Here is a 12,251-nt window from a genome sequence, read left to right on the forward strand (position 1 = left end):
GCACTAATGAGGAAATCAAGTCAACTGAGTGCATCTGCACTCTGTATGACCAGGCAATTTCCTCATTAACACCCTGAAGCTACACCGTTATGCTACCGCACACATTTACTGTTTTTTTAACTAAAAAACTTGCACACTGCCATGGACACATCATCACACACAGGTTCATCGAAAATTTAGAAGCTATAAGAAATATAAGAGAACTTCTTAGTAAAAAAATAAAAAGCTAAAAACAAAGGTGAAAGAAGATCTATAAAAGACATACAACACAAAAACTTGACAAACACAAACACATGACAGCAACAAGTAAGATATTAAGAATGCTAAAAGGCATTTAGAGAGTGTGAAATGAACAGCCTTGACACACACAAAAAGTTTGGGGCAGCCACCCATATATTGTTCCTGGCTGCAAAAGGGTTTTGAAATAGCACTCATGTGCACTGTCTTGAGTCCTAAACTGTACTGAAGAGTTCACAAAAGTTGGCGGCTTTATAAACCGAAAGTTGGAAGTGATGTCATCTGGCCGGAACCAGAACTGATGTCAGTAGTGGCGCTGGAACTGGAAGTGACGTCAGTCTGGACGCATGAACTGGAAGTGATGTTGAATCAGGTAGGTTTTCCCGTATTTGGCTTGCAGAGGTAACAGAAGTAGGTTTAGTGCACCCCGGCACCCCCTGGCCTGGCGGTTAATTACCTTCACTTGGTCCACTCAGCTCCCTCTTAGTCGCACGTGTAACAAGAGAAATATTGCAGAAAATGTGAAATATGATCAAAAGAGATTCTTTCAGTATTTTACTTCTAAAAGAGCAATCAAGGAGGAAGTTAAATGCATTAGCAACAGTGAGAGCAAATTTACACATACTGATAGTGAAATACAGTTGTACTTGAAAGTTTGTGAACTTTAGAATTTTCTATATTTCTGCATAAATATGACCTAAAACATCAGACAGAGGTGTGACCAGAACATCATGTGTGGGTGGGCATTTGGCTTGTCTGGGGGGGCAAAAAATATCCATCCATCCATCCCCATTTTTGTAGGGGGGTCAAATAATAATAACATTGTTTTATGTAACATATAAAAGCAAAAATTGTGGCATAAATCATAACCTATTGTGCAATAAAATTAACAGAGGCAATAGAACTTGTATTATTATTTTTGTGAACAAATATAGAACTACATCTACAAGGTAAATATCAATAAAGTCAAATGTATACAACATATGAGAGCAAGAACAGAAACGTGTCTCATTGTAGTCATTAGGGAGGCTATAGGATATCAGTTTCCAGTGTTTAACCTGGATATTATCTACAGGACCAGTCTGCGGTTACTCTTGGCAAATTCTGAAATAAATTCATTCATGTCTAGATGTTCTGTGATGTTTTTCTCATGTGCCAGAATGACTAAATTTCTCTTCCTTGAATGTAGCATTGTTTGGCGGAGTGGACTGAGAATGCGGTTCAAAGTAGAGAAAGAACTTTCGTATGCAGCTGAAGACACACCAATGATGAGTGCTGTGACACATAGCGAACGCAATATAGGGAAGGCCTTTTTGTACTGCTGAGTGCGTTTGCATGCTTCAGAGAGATTAGCATCAGCTAGCAGTTTATTGATCAACATTGCTTTTGCCACAGCCATTTCATTTTGCAAGCTCATGCTGTTTTGCTCTGTCCCAGCAAGTGCCTGAAGAGGTTTCAGGAGAGAATGATCAAGAAATAATTCTGATTTTGGCAGGAGAAGCGATGTGGCCAGTGCAGGATTTACGTATAAGCTACACAAGCTATAGCTTAGGGCCCCCGCCTTCTTGGGGGCCCCCAAAACAAATTGTCCGAGTGAGCAGTTGTCATATACACTTATAAAGGGCCCCATGTCTCAAATAGCTTAGGGCCTTATCAAGTCTAAATCCGGCACTGAATGTAGCCCTCAATAATTCAACATTTTTTTGAGAGAATCTTGTCTCCATTTCCACAATAGCTCTATCATGAATGTTGAACATAGCCCTTTTAAAAGTCTGATTAGGAGAAATTTGTTGATCAGAGTCACCATGCCCAAGCGTAGACACGACAATACTATCATCAAGCTGTGAGTTAACTTTCCGTTTGCTTTTGAGCAAATTGGTAGGCCTACTTTCACACTGAGAGAAATGCTCCTCCCAGAATGAGTCGCATCTCATCTCCTTCAGTGTGGCCAGTGAAGCTTTCACCACCTCCCCAGCAGCGCACAAATCCACTGCATGTGCCTGTAGAATTGCATTGGCTGGTTTCAGCACACCAAGCACATGAAGGAGGAACTTTCCTGTATTGAAGAAATTCTGCTTTTTTTCATTGGGTCAAAAGACCACATGCCTCTATGCAAATGTCAAAAGGGGCAGTGTCAGCCTATGCTACCTCTAAAAGAAAAGCCCCCTTATAGCTTCCTCATTGTTGACAATGGACTTTGTGACATCATAATGACTGGTCCATCGTATTTCTAGAAGTCTTTTCAGTGTGGGTGTATTGTATGTGTGTGAAACATAATGTCTGTGACAAAATGTGTTCAATGAATTTGACCAGTCAAAGAACTTCTTAGCCAGAGGTTCTGATTCAATTGCATGTATCACTGCTAAATGGAGCTGGTGGTTGTAGCAGTGTACATATGGAATGTACTTACTAACTTTGCTTTATAACAAAGCCTGGAGACCACGCCTTGCCCCAGACATGACATCAAAACACTGACACACTAAATTGTCTAGGATGTAACCTAGCTCAGAGAGATGTGACTTAATTTGGTTACAAATATATTCAGCATCAAGCTGATTCAGTTCAATTAAGCCAATCAGGTGTTCTTCATGGATGGAGATCTGGACAAATCTCATCACTACAGACACATTCTCAATGTTACAGTGATCCTTGGTACCATCACTTTGCATACAAAGTCCAGGAGAGTCAGCTTTTTCATATTTGGTCCTGATATCTTTTACCACCATTTTGGCAAGAGCCTCAATTATTTCATTTTGAATTACATTGGATGTGTATTTTGCATTGTCTGAGATGTATTTTACAATTTCTGCAAGTTTGGCATCTTTTTTGATTGTGTAATCAAAGAACTTAAAGAAAAGTCCCCCCTCCCCACCTTCGTGATTGTGACCACGCAGAGCCAGTTCATTGACTGCAAGGAACTGAATGGCCTCCCCAATGCTTTTCACATAATATCTATTCTTTTCTATCAGGGTTGGACCCAGTAGTTAAACTATGCTTTCACCCGTCTCTGCCCGGCGCCGATACTCTTGCCTTGCAGACATGGCTCTGACGTGCGGGATACTAGACGCGTGTTTGTGGAAGCCACCACCGTCTCTTTCTAGAGCTTTTTTCCAATTAGTTAAACTGTGTTTGGTGAATATGTCCTCGCGGTCCGAATTGGAAACACTAAATTTGCGGCAGGCCAAGCAAAAGCTGGCATTACGGACAACAGAATATTCAACCCATGGTCGAGACTGATACCAGCTTGCACTAAAAAATATGAGTGTCTTTCCGAATGCGCGTTTAGGATAATTAATTAAAATGGGCTGGGACGGGCTATCCATATTTAAGTCAGGCAGACCAGACTGTATATTTTATTGAAGGCAGAGGTTTGGAGTACCCGACACGGGCGCAGAGCTGGAGGATTGTGTAGGCTTATCTACATCTTTTGGAGTTTCAGTTCCCGACATGGGTGCGCTGTGCTCCGTGTTGGTAGCAGCGGTGCTGGGCTCAACCGTGGCGCCAGCAGCTTGCGGAGGGACAGAGGCTGAAGATGTCAACTTTTAAATAAGCCACTGGATTTTCAAATAAAAGAAGAATGAAATGTATACGCTGTTTTAATTAAGGAATGTGGTCAACAGGTTCAAAACGTGCTGCAAAGTGAACTTTGAAAATAAAATGTTATTCTTCTCCAGAGTTTTCATTGGACAGACAGAGCATTTCGCAAGGTGGGCACGGCTTGTCTCTGGGGGGGCAGTGCCCACTCCAGCCCCCCCGTGGTCATGCCTCTGTCATCAGATTTTCACTCAAGTCCTTAAAGTAGATAAAGAGAAACCAGTTAAACAAATGAGACAAAAATATTATATTTGGTCATTTATTAAGGAAAATGGTCGAATATTACATATTTGTGAGTGGCAAAAGTATGTGAACCTTTGCTTTCAGTATCTGGTGTGACCCATGTTGATGGGTTTCCTCACATTAACTGCTCGCTTCAGGTCCTTCCACAACATTTTGATTGGATTAAGGTCAGGACTTTGACTTGGCTACTCCAAAACATTAACTTTATTCTTCTTTAACCATTCTTTGGTAGAACGACTTGTGTGCTTAGGGTCGTTGTCTTGCTGCATGACCCACCTTCTCTTGAGATTCAGTTCATGGACAGATGTCCTGACATTTTCGTTTAGAATTCTCTGATATAATTCAGAATTCATTGTTCCATCAATGAAGGCAAGCCGTCCTGGCCCAGATGCAGCAAAACAGGCCCAAACCATGATACTACCACCACCATGTTTCACAGATGGGATAAGGTTCTTATGCTGGAATGCAGTGTTTTCCTTTCTCCAAACATAATGCTTTTAATTTAAACCAAAAAGTTCTATTCTGGTCTCATCCTTCCACAAAATATTCTTCCAATAGCCTTCTGGTTTGTCCACATGATCTTTATCAAACTGAAGACAAGCAGCAATGTTTTTTTGGAGAGCAGTGGCTTTCTTCTTGCAACCCTGCCATTTACACCATTGTTGTTCAGTGTTCTCCTGATGGTGGACTCATGAACATGAACATCAGCCAATGTGAGAGTGGCCTTGAGTCGCTTAGAAGTTACCCTGGGGTCCTTTGTGACCTTGTCGACTATTACACACCTTGCTCTTGGAGTGATCTTTGTTGGTTGACCACGCCTGAGGAGAGTAACAATGGTCTTGCATTTCCTCCATTTGTACACAATCTGTCTGACTATGGATTGCTGGAGTCCAAACTCTTTAGAGATGGTTTTGTAACCTTTTCCATCCTGATGATCATCAACAACTCTTTTTCTGAGGTCCTCAGAAATCTCCTTTGTTCGTGCCATGATACACTTCCACAAACATGTGTTGTGAAGAGCAGACTTTGATAGATTCCTGTCCTTTATATAACACAGGGTGCCCACTCACACCTGATTGTCATCCCATTGATTGAAAACATCTGACTCTAATTTCACCTTCAAACTAACTGCTAATCCTAGAGGTTCACATACTTTTGCCACTCACAAATATGTAATATTCAATCATTTTCCTCAATAAATAAATGACAAAGTACAATATTTTGTCTCATTTGTTTAACTGGTTTCTCTTTATCTACTTTTAAGACTTTAGTGAAAATCTGAAGATGTTTTAGGTCATATTTATGCAGAAATATAGAAAATTCTAAATGGTTCACAAACTTTCAAGCACAACTGTAGCAAAAGTTCTGAATTCATATTTTTTAAGTTTTTATATGTGGACAAGACAAAAAACTTCTGGCAGTTACAGGGACTGCTATGGAAGTGATTAGTGGTTTGGAAATTGTTGGGAAAGAAGTGCTGCTTAGACTAAATAGATTAAAATAAAATTTAAAAAAAATCCAGGCCCAGATAACTTTTATTACCTAAAAATTTTAAAGAGGTTATACCAACCCTTGGTGTGTATTTTTCGGAGATTACTGCACACTCAGGAATTTTGTAAGGACTAGAAGCTAACAAATGTCAGGAAGTATAAAAAAGGTGATTAGACTGTACCGGGGCGGATCTACAAGGGAGCATAAGGGTGTGGTATTTACCACACCAACAAAAGTATGTGTCGACAAATTTGCCTCCCCAATGTAAAAATACTATAAATCATTAAAATTGTAATTAATAACTACATTTCAATTATTTTGACATAAAGCATGACTTGCGCTCAGCCTTCTATGTTAACCTCCCCTTCAGAGGACAATGCTTTGTTCCACACACCACTTGCGTCTCCTTATCCTTTTATGGTATACCAGGTCAAATGGATTTGAATTTTCTAGGGTGTCTTGCAGTGTTCAGAAAGGATTTAGGTGATTCTACATTTTTGTCAGACATACTGCAGTCAAAAACACTCTTTATCTTTCTAAAGCTGTTGATTTAATTCAATCACTGAAAGAGGCAATGACACGTTATTGTAGCGATGCCCATTTTGATGAGATTTGGAGTTAAATAGTTAACACATGTGGAAGAAGTGGTATTTCTACAACCAAGTACTTCTTAAAATGGTCAAGTAAAGTAACAGGAAAACTCAAAGATTGTGTTGTCACCACCAGCCTCGGGCAGCATATAGAAACAGACAGCAAATATTCTTTTTCAAGTCAAAACCTACCACCCAGTTATTGATAACATGGCTGGGGAAATGGAAATACACTTTTCTAATACTAACTGTTGTATCATAATTGATATTCAGATAAATCTATCTAATTCTGGCTTTCTAAGAGAAGAGGATGTTCTTCTTTTGGCAAATGCTCATGAGTCTAATAATGAGGACTTGAAGCATGAATTTCACCAGATAAGGAAAGTCTGAGAAAGACATAAAAAGAACAGTCAACAAAATCCTGTCACTCTGTTTGGAACTTGTACATTTTTTTGACTCATACTGGGATGTGTTATTTGAGCCGTTATGGTCATGTAAGATAGCTGTGGTATTTACCAGTCAGCAGTACTTCTTGTGAATGAAGTTTTTCAGCTCTAAAGCTAATAAAGAATCATTTGCAATCTACTATAACAGAAAGTAGATTTTCAAATTTGGCTATAATAAGCACTGAGTCCAAACGCAGTAAATCTTTGAATTTGGATAACTTTGTAAAAAGACTTGCTAGATTACACGATAATCAGTGAATTTTCTGTAGTTTTAATTGTCAGATGGAAAGGAACACTGTTTTTGGTACAGGTCTTTTGCTGCAGATACTTTATAGCTGAATAATTTCAAAAACATCATGACAGTTCATTTTACAAGTGTACATCAACATTGTTGAACATATTTGTCTGTAGTTTCTTTTAGGGAGAGAATTGTTAAATATGATAATCAAACAATAAACTGCTGATCAATACTCTGAGGCTGAACTTGTGTTTGTAATAATAGATCTTATTTATCTCATAAATCCACCTACCTTGAACATGTGTTCCATATATGTACATCTTAAAGAATAATGTTTTCATGTTGCAACCCTCTGAAAAAATCTTCCTGCTGCCCTCTTGCCACCCCATGTAAAATTCTCTAGATTCGCCCCTGGACTGAGCCAAATAAATACAGACCAGCAGAAGTGGAAAAAGTACTAAAAATCTACTCAAGTAGAAGTATTACTACTATAGGGTAAATTCAGCATTGCCCATTTTGTTAGCCTTTTGTGGCAGACAAGGTCTGAAGAGAAAACAGAATTAACAGGGATGCAGGTGTCCAGCTGCACCTTCCTCCACTTGCATTATAAACTAAGTGACTGTGCCAGTTGTCCTCCAGTATTTTTTTGGTAATATGCTGCATTCATCTTGCCATCAATTTTCACTGTTACCTGTGCCGCTGTAACTCACATACACCAGAACTTCAGAGATCCACCTCAGTGCTTCACACCAGGGATGGTGTACTTTTCATCATGGGCCTTATTGCACCCTCTCTGAACATAGTGTTTATGGTTGTGACCATAAAGTTCAATTTTAGTCTCATCATTCCAAAGGACTTAGTTCCAGAAGTTTTGAAACTTGTCTAGATTCTGTTTGGCATAATGTAAGTGAGCTGTTTTGTGGCATTGGCACAGTAAATGCTTTGTTTCTTTCAGCTCAACCGTGCAGCCTATTTTTGTTCAAGTACTTCATCATTTTTCATCTTCAAAAAAGCAACACTACTTGTTTGGAGAGATGCCTGTATCTCCGCTAAAGTGGCTTGTTCTGAGATTTTCAAATACTGAACATGACAGCAAAATCTACTGCAATACAAAATAATCTAGCTCAGCTACACATGGTGCTAGCTAGCTAGCTAGCTAGCTAGCTAGCTAGCTAGATAGATAGATAGATAGATAGATAGATAGATAGATAGATAGATAGATAGATAGATACTTTATTAATCCCAAGGGAAAATTCACAATGCTATGACTACTGTATGCTGGGAAACCGAGTCAGCAACATACTTGTCCATTCTATATGGCCCCCTGTGTAACATCCAGTTCCCACTTCTGCCAACAATATTTTCTTCACTTACTGAACCTTCCTTTGTTCACAGGCCATTCCTCTACTCACACTTGTAAGAATAACTTTTACATACTATCATCGGAATTCCAATTGCACAGCCGATCTACATAAGAAAGCATTGCCAGAAAAATCTACACAGATACAGAGGGAACAAACAACTCTACATAGAAAACATACATGCTTGAACCTTCATTTTCCATTGCCAGACAGCAGTGCTAACCACTGTGCCACCATACCATTCCTCATAAATTATTTAGAACAATGTCTAAAACATACTGTATATATGCACTTAAGTGTCCTTCACATTCTGACCCTATTTAACACTAGAATCGTATATTTGATTGCCGGTACAACAAATAGTTCTGAGCAGGCATAAGTCACAGCACCAACTGCAGTCATTTAAGCTTTTGTGAAAAGAATGGAGATAAATGTCATCAACTCAGAGAGGGAGGGGAAAGATCTTTGTACCACGTGAATGTCACTGAGAGAGAAAAACTGAATAATAAAAAAACAAGCGCTAATTTTTACAAGTAGCCAAAATTTACACAGACTAAAATGAAATGTATGTTGTTTTTTTTTTTAATTTTATTGATTTTATTGAAATCACACAACATTCCATACAAATAGATCAATTTTACAAAAATAGAATTGAATACAAATCAACCCCCACCCCTGAGAAAAAGAGCATGGGCAGCAGCATAAAACTTAAAGCTAGTAAAAATAAGTAAACAGATGAATTAATAAGTGAATTAAGATAAATGGAGAAGAAAAAGAAATGGGGAGAGAATCTGCTTCCTCAGTGCTTTAAAAGCTTATTCTAAAATGTTACTGATTAGATCCTGCCAGGTTTTGAAAAATTTCTGCACAGATCCTTTAAGTGGGAATTTGATTTCTTCCAGTTTCAAATAGTATATAACATCAGTTACCCACTGACATAAAGGAGGAGAGTTAGGATTCTCCTTACTTTAGCAAGAAGTCTATTGTGCCAATAGTGTAGTAAAGGCGATCACAGTTTCTTTGTCCTTCTCCACTTTAAGCCCATCTGGGAGTAAACCAAACACAGCTGTTAATGGGTTAGGAGAGATTGTGACACCAAGGCTGTCTGAAAGGCATTTAAAAATTTTGATCCAGAATGTTAATTTGGTGCAGGCCCAAATCATGTGACCCAGTGAGACTGGAACTTGACTACAGCGTTCACAGGTTGGATCTTACCCTGGAAACATTTTGGACAGTTTTAAATGAGACAGATGTGCTCGATATATAATTTTGAGTTGAATAATTATATGCTTTGGGCATATGGAGCTCTAGTGAATTCACTGCATTGCTTCTTTTAACTTGTTTTCTGATATGTTGAGTGAGAGATCCTTTTCCCACTGTCCTCTTGGATCTTTGAAAGGAAGACACTGTAAAATGGTTTTATATATTGCAGAAATGCTGTCTAAGTCCTTGAAACTGAGCAATATGTTTTCCAGCATAGAGGGAGGTGGGAGGTGAGGAAAATTGGCCAGGTTCAGTTTAACAAAGTTTCTAATTTGAAGGTAGTGAAACAAATGTGTTGCTGGAAAGTTAAATTTGTAGTGTAATTGTTCGTATGATGCAAAGACATTGTCTATATACAGATCTCTTTCCTACATTGGTTCCATATTCTGAGTGAATGAAGCACAATTGTGTTGTTAGTATATTGGCGATACTTGCATTTATTGGGGCACAAAGCAAGGAATGTAAAGAACTACTGCAGGATTTTATTTCTATTGCAGACCAAGCCTGTATATGTTCATCTACTTGTGTCCATGTCCAGGTTTTTATAGTTTGTATGTTTGCTGCCCAGTAATAAAATTGAAAGTTAGGCAGAGCCATGCCACCTTCTGCCTTTGGCCTTTGTAGGGTCGCTCTTTGGATACGTGGATGTTTGGAATTCCAAATAAATGTGGTTATGGTTGAATGTAATTTCTTAAAAAATGATTTATTGATGTATATTGGAATATTCTGAAATAAGAAGAGAAGCTTAAGGACGATATTCATCTTAACAATGTTAATTCTTCCAGCTAAAGTGAGATGATGGGTTGACCATCTATGCAAGTCTTGCTTAATTTTTTCCATACAGACGGCAAAATTTTCTGTTCAAGTCCTTCATAATCCCCTTTATCTCATAAGCATTTCGACAGTGAACTGCCAGTGGCTCAATGTCGACTACAAAAAGTAGTGGTGACAAGGGGCATCCTTGTCTAGTACCATGTTCTAATTTAAATGAGTCTGAATTAATGTTAATACAAACTGAAGCTTTTGGATTGGTATACAGTAGTTTGATCCATGCACAAATGTTCGGCCAAACCCAAATTTCTCCAATGTAGTGAAAAAGTAGTTCCATTCAATCATATCAAATGCTTTTTCTGCATCCAAGGATAATAATATCTCTGGGATGTTTGATTTTGCGGGTGAATATATTACATTAAACAGGCGTCGAAGGCTGTACGCTAAGTGTCAGCCTTTAATAAATCCAGTTTGATCTTGTGATATTACTGAAGGCAGCACTTTCTCCATCCTTCTAGCTAGGACTTTGGAGAGTATCTTAACATCATTATTCAGAAGTGAAATTGATCTGTATGATGCACATTGTAATATGTCCTTATTTTGTTTTGGAAAGAAGATGATTAATGCTTGACAAAAAGATTGAGGTAGAATTTTATTGTTTCTAGCTTCTGTGAATGTTGCTAATAAAAAGGAAGCTAGCTGAGGGGAGAACTTCTTATAAAATTCGGCAGGGTAGCCATCGGGGCCTGCTGCTTTCCTACTCTGAAGTGACTTTATAGCATCTAGTAATTCTGATAGTGCCAATGGTTTATGTAATTCCTCTGCACTAAAAGTATCTATTTGTGGTATCTGTAATATACTGTATCTAGAAATGCATTAGATTTTGTGTTGTCTTCTTTAAGATCATTAGAATATAAGGATTTATACTGTAGTAGTCTCTAAATGTGTGCATTATATTTTTATGGTCAATGATTTTATCTCCATTTGTGTTGGTGACTGCTGGGATTGCATTGTGAATTTCTTGCTTGTGGATTTGTTGAGCTAAGAGCTTATTAGCTTTCTCTCCATATTCATAGTAATGATGTCTTGATTTAAAAATGAGTTGTTCAGTTTCTTTAGTTGTCAAGAGATTGAATTCTGAATACAGAGACTACCTTTTCCTATGAAGAGCCTCACTTGGACACCTGGCATGTTCTTGATCTATTCTAGTAATTTTGCTGGTTAGGTTTGATACCTTGTTGGTTTCTAATTTATTTCTGTCGGAAAGATATGAGATAATCTTTCCTCTTCAGAAGGCCTTCAGGGTTACCCAGAGTATTCCTGCAGAGACCTCTGAGAATTTATTTGTTGCTAGAAAAAAAATTATTTGTTTTGATATAAATTTTGTACAGTTCTCGCCTGCTAATAAAAGTGGGTTAAGATGCCATCTGCGAGGTGAGTATGTGGGGCATAATGATTTTAGCTCCAAGATCAGTGGGGCATGATTGGAAATAACAATAGTGTCGTACTTGCAGGATTTAATCGTAGGCACGAAATTGTTATCTACAAAGAAATAATTCACTGCACAACAAAAAAAAAACAAAGTTTTTGCTTCTTGAACACTGTTGGGTGTTTCTTATAGATTTTTGGGTGCTGATCACGAATATCACATCAAAATTTACCCATCACGTACTGTTTCAGATTTGTCGTGATTTTTTCTTAGATTTGTATCCAAATATTTTCGCTCCTGTTAGTGACTTATCAACAACGGTTTGTGCAGCCTGGGCATGTCTAGGCAAGGAATCAGGCCAGGTTGGAAGCTAATATATGGAAATTGACATCAAGCTTTTGGAAACAAAACATTTTGTAAGCAGCCTTGTTATCTTCTGTTCTGTTTGTGTTCTTGATATCTGTATACCAACACTTTGCTGTGCCACTTGACATCATAGTTCTACTGCCAGGCTTCTCTATCAAAATTCCCTGATTAACTCTTTCAGGGCTGATGTCGACTTTTGTCAAAAGGAGGAGTTGACGATGG

This window comes from Polypterus senegalus, chromosome 9 (genome assembly GCF_016835505.1).
Source record: "Polypterus senegalus isolate Bchr_013 chromosome 9, ASM1683550v1, whole genome shotgun sequence".
NCBI classification, from domain to species: Eukaryota; Metazoa; Chordata; class Cladistia; order Polypteriformes; family Polypteridae; genus Polypterus; species Polypterus senegalus.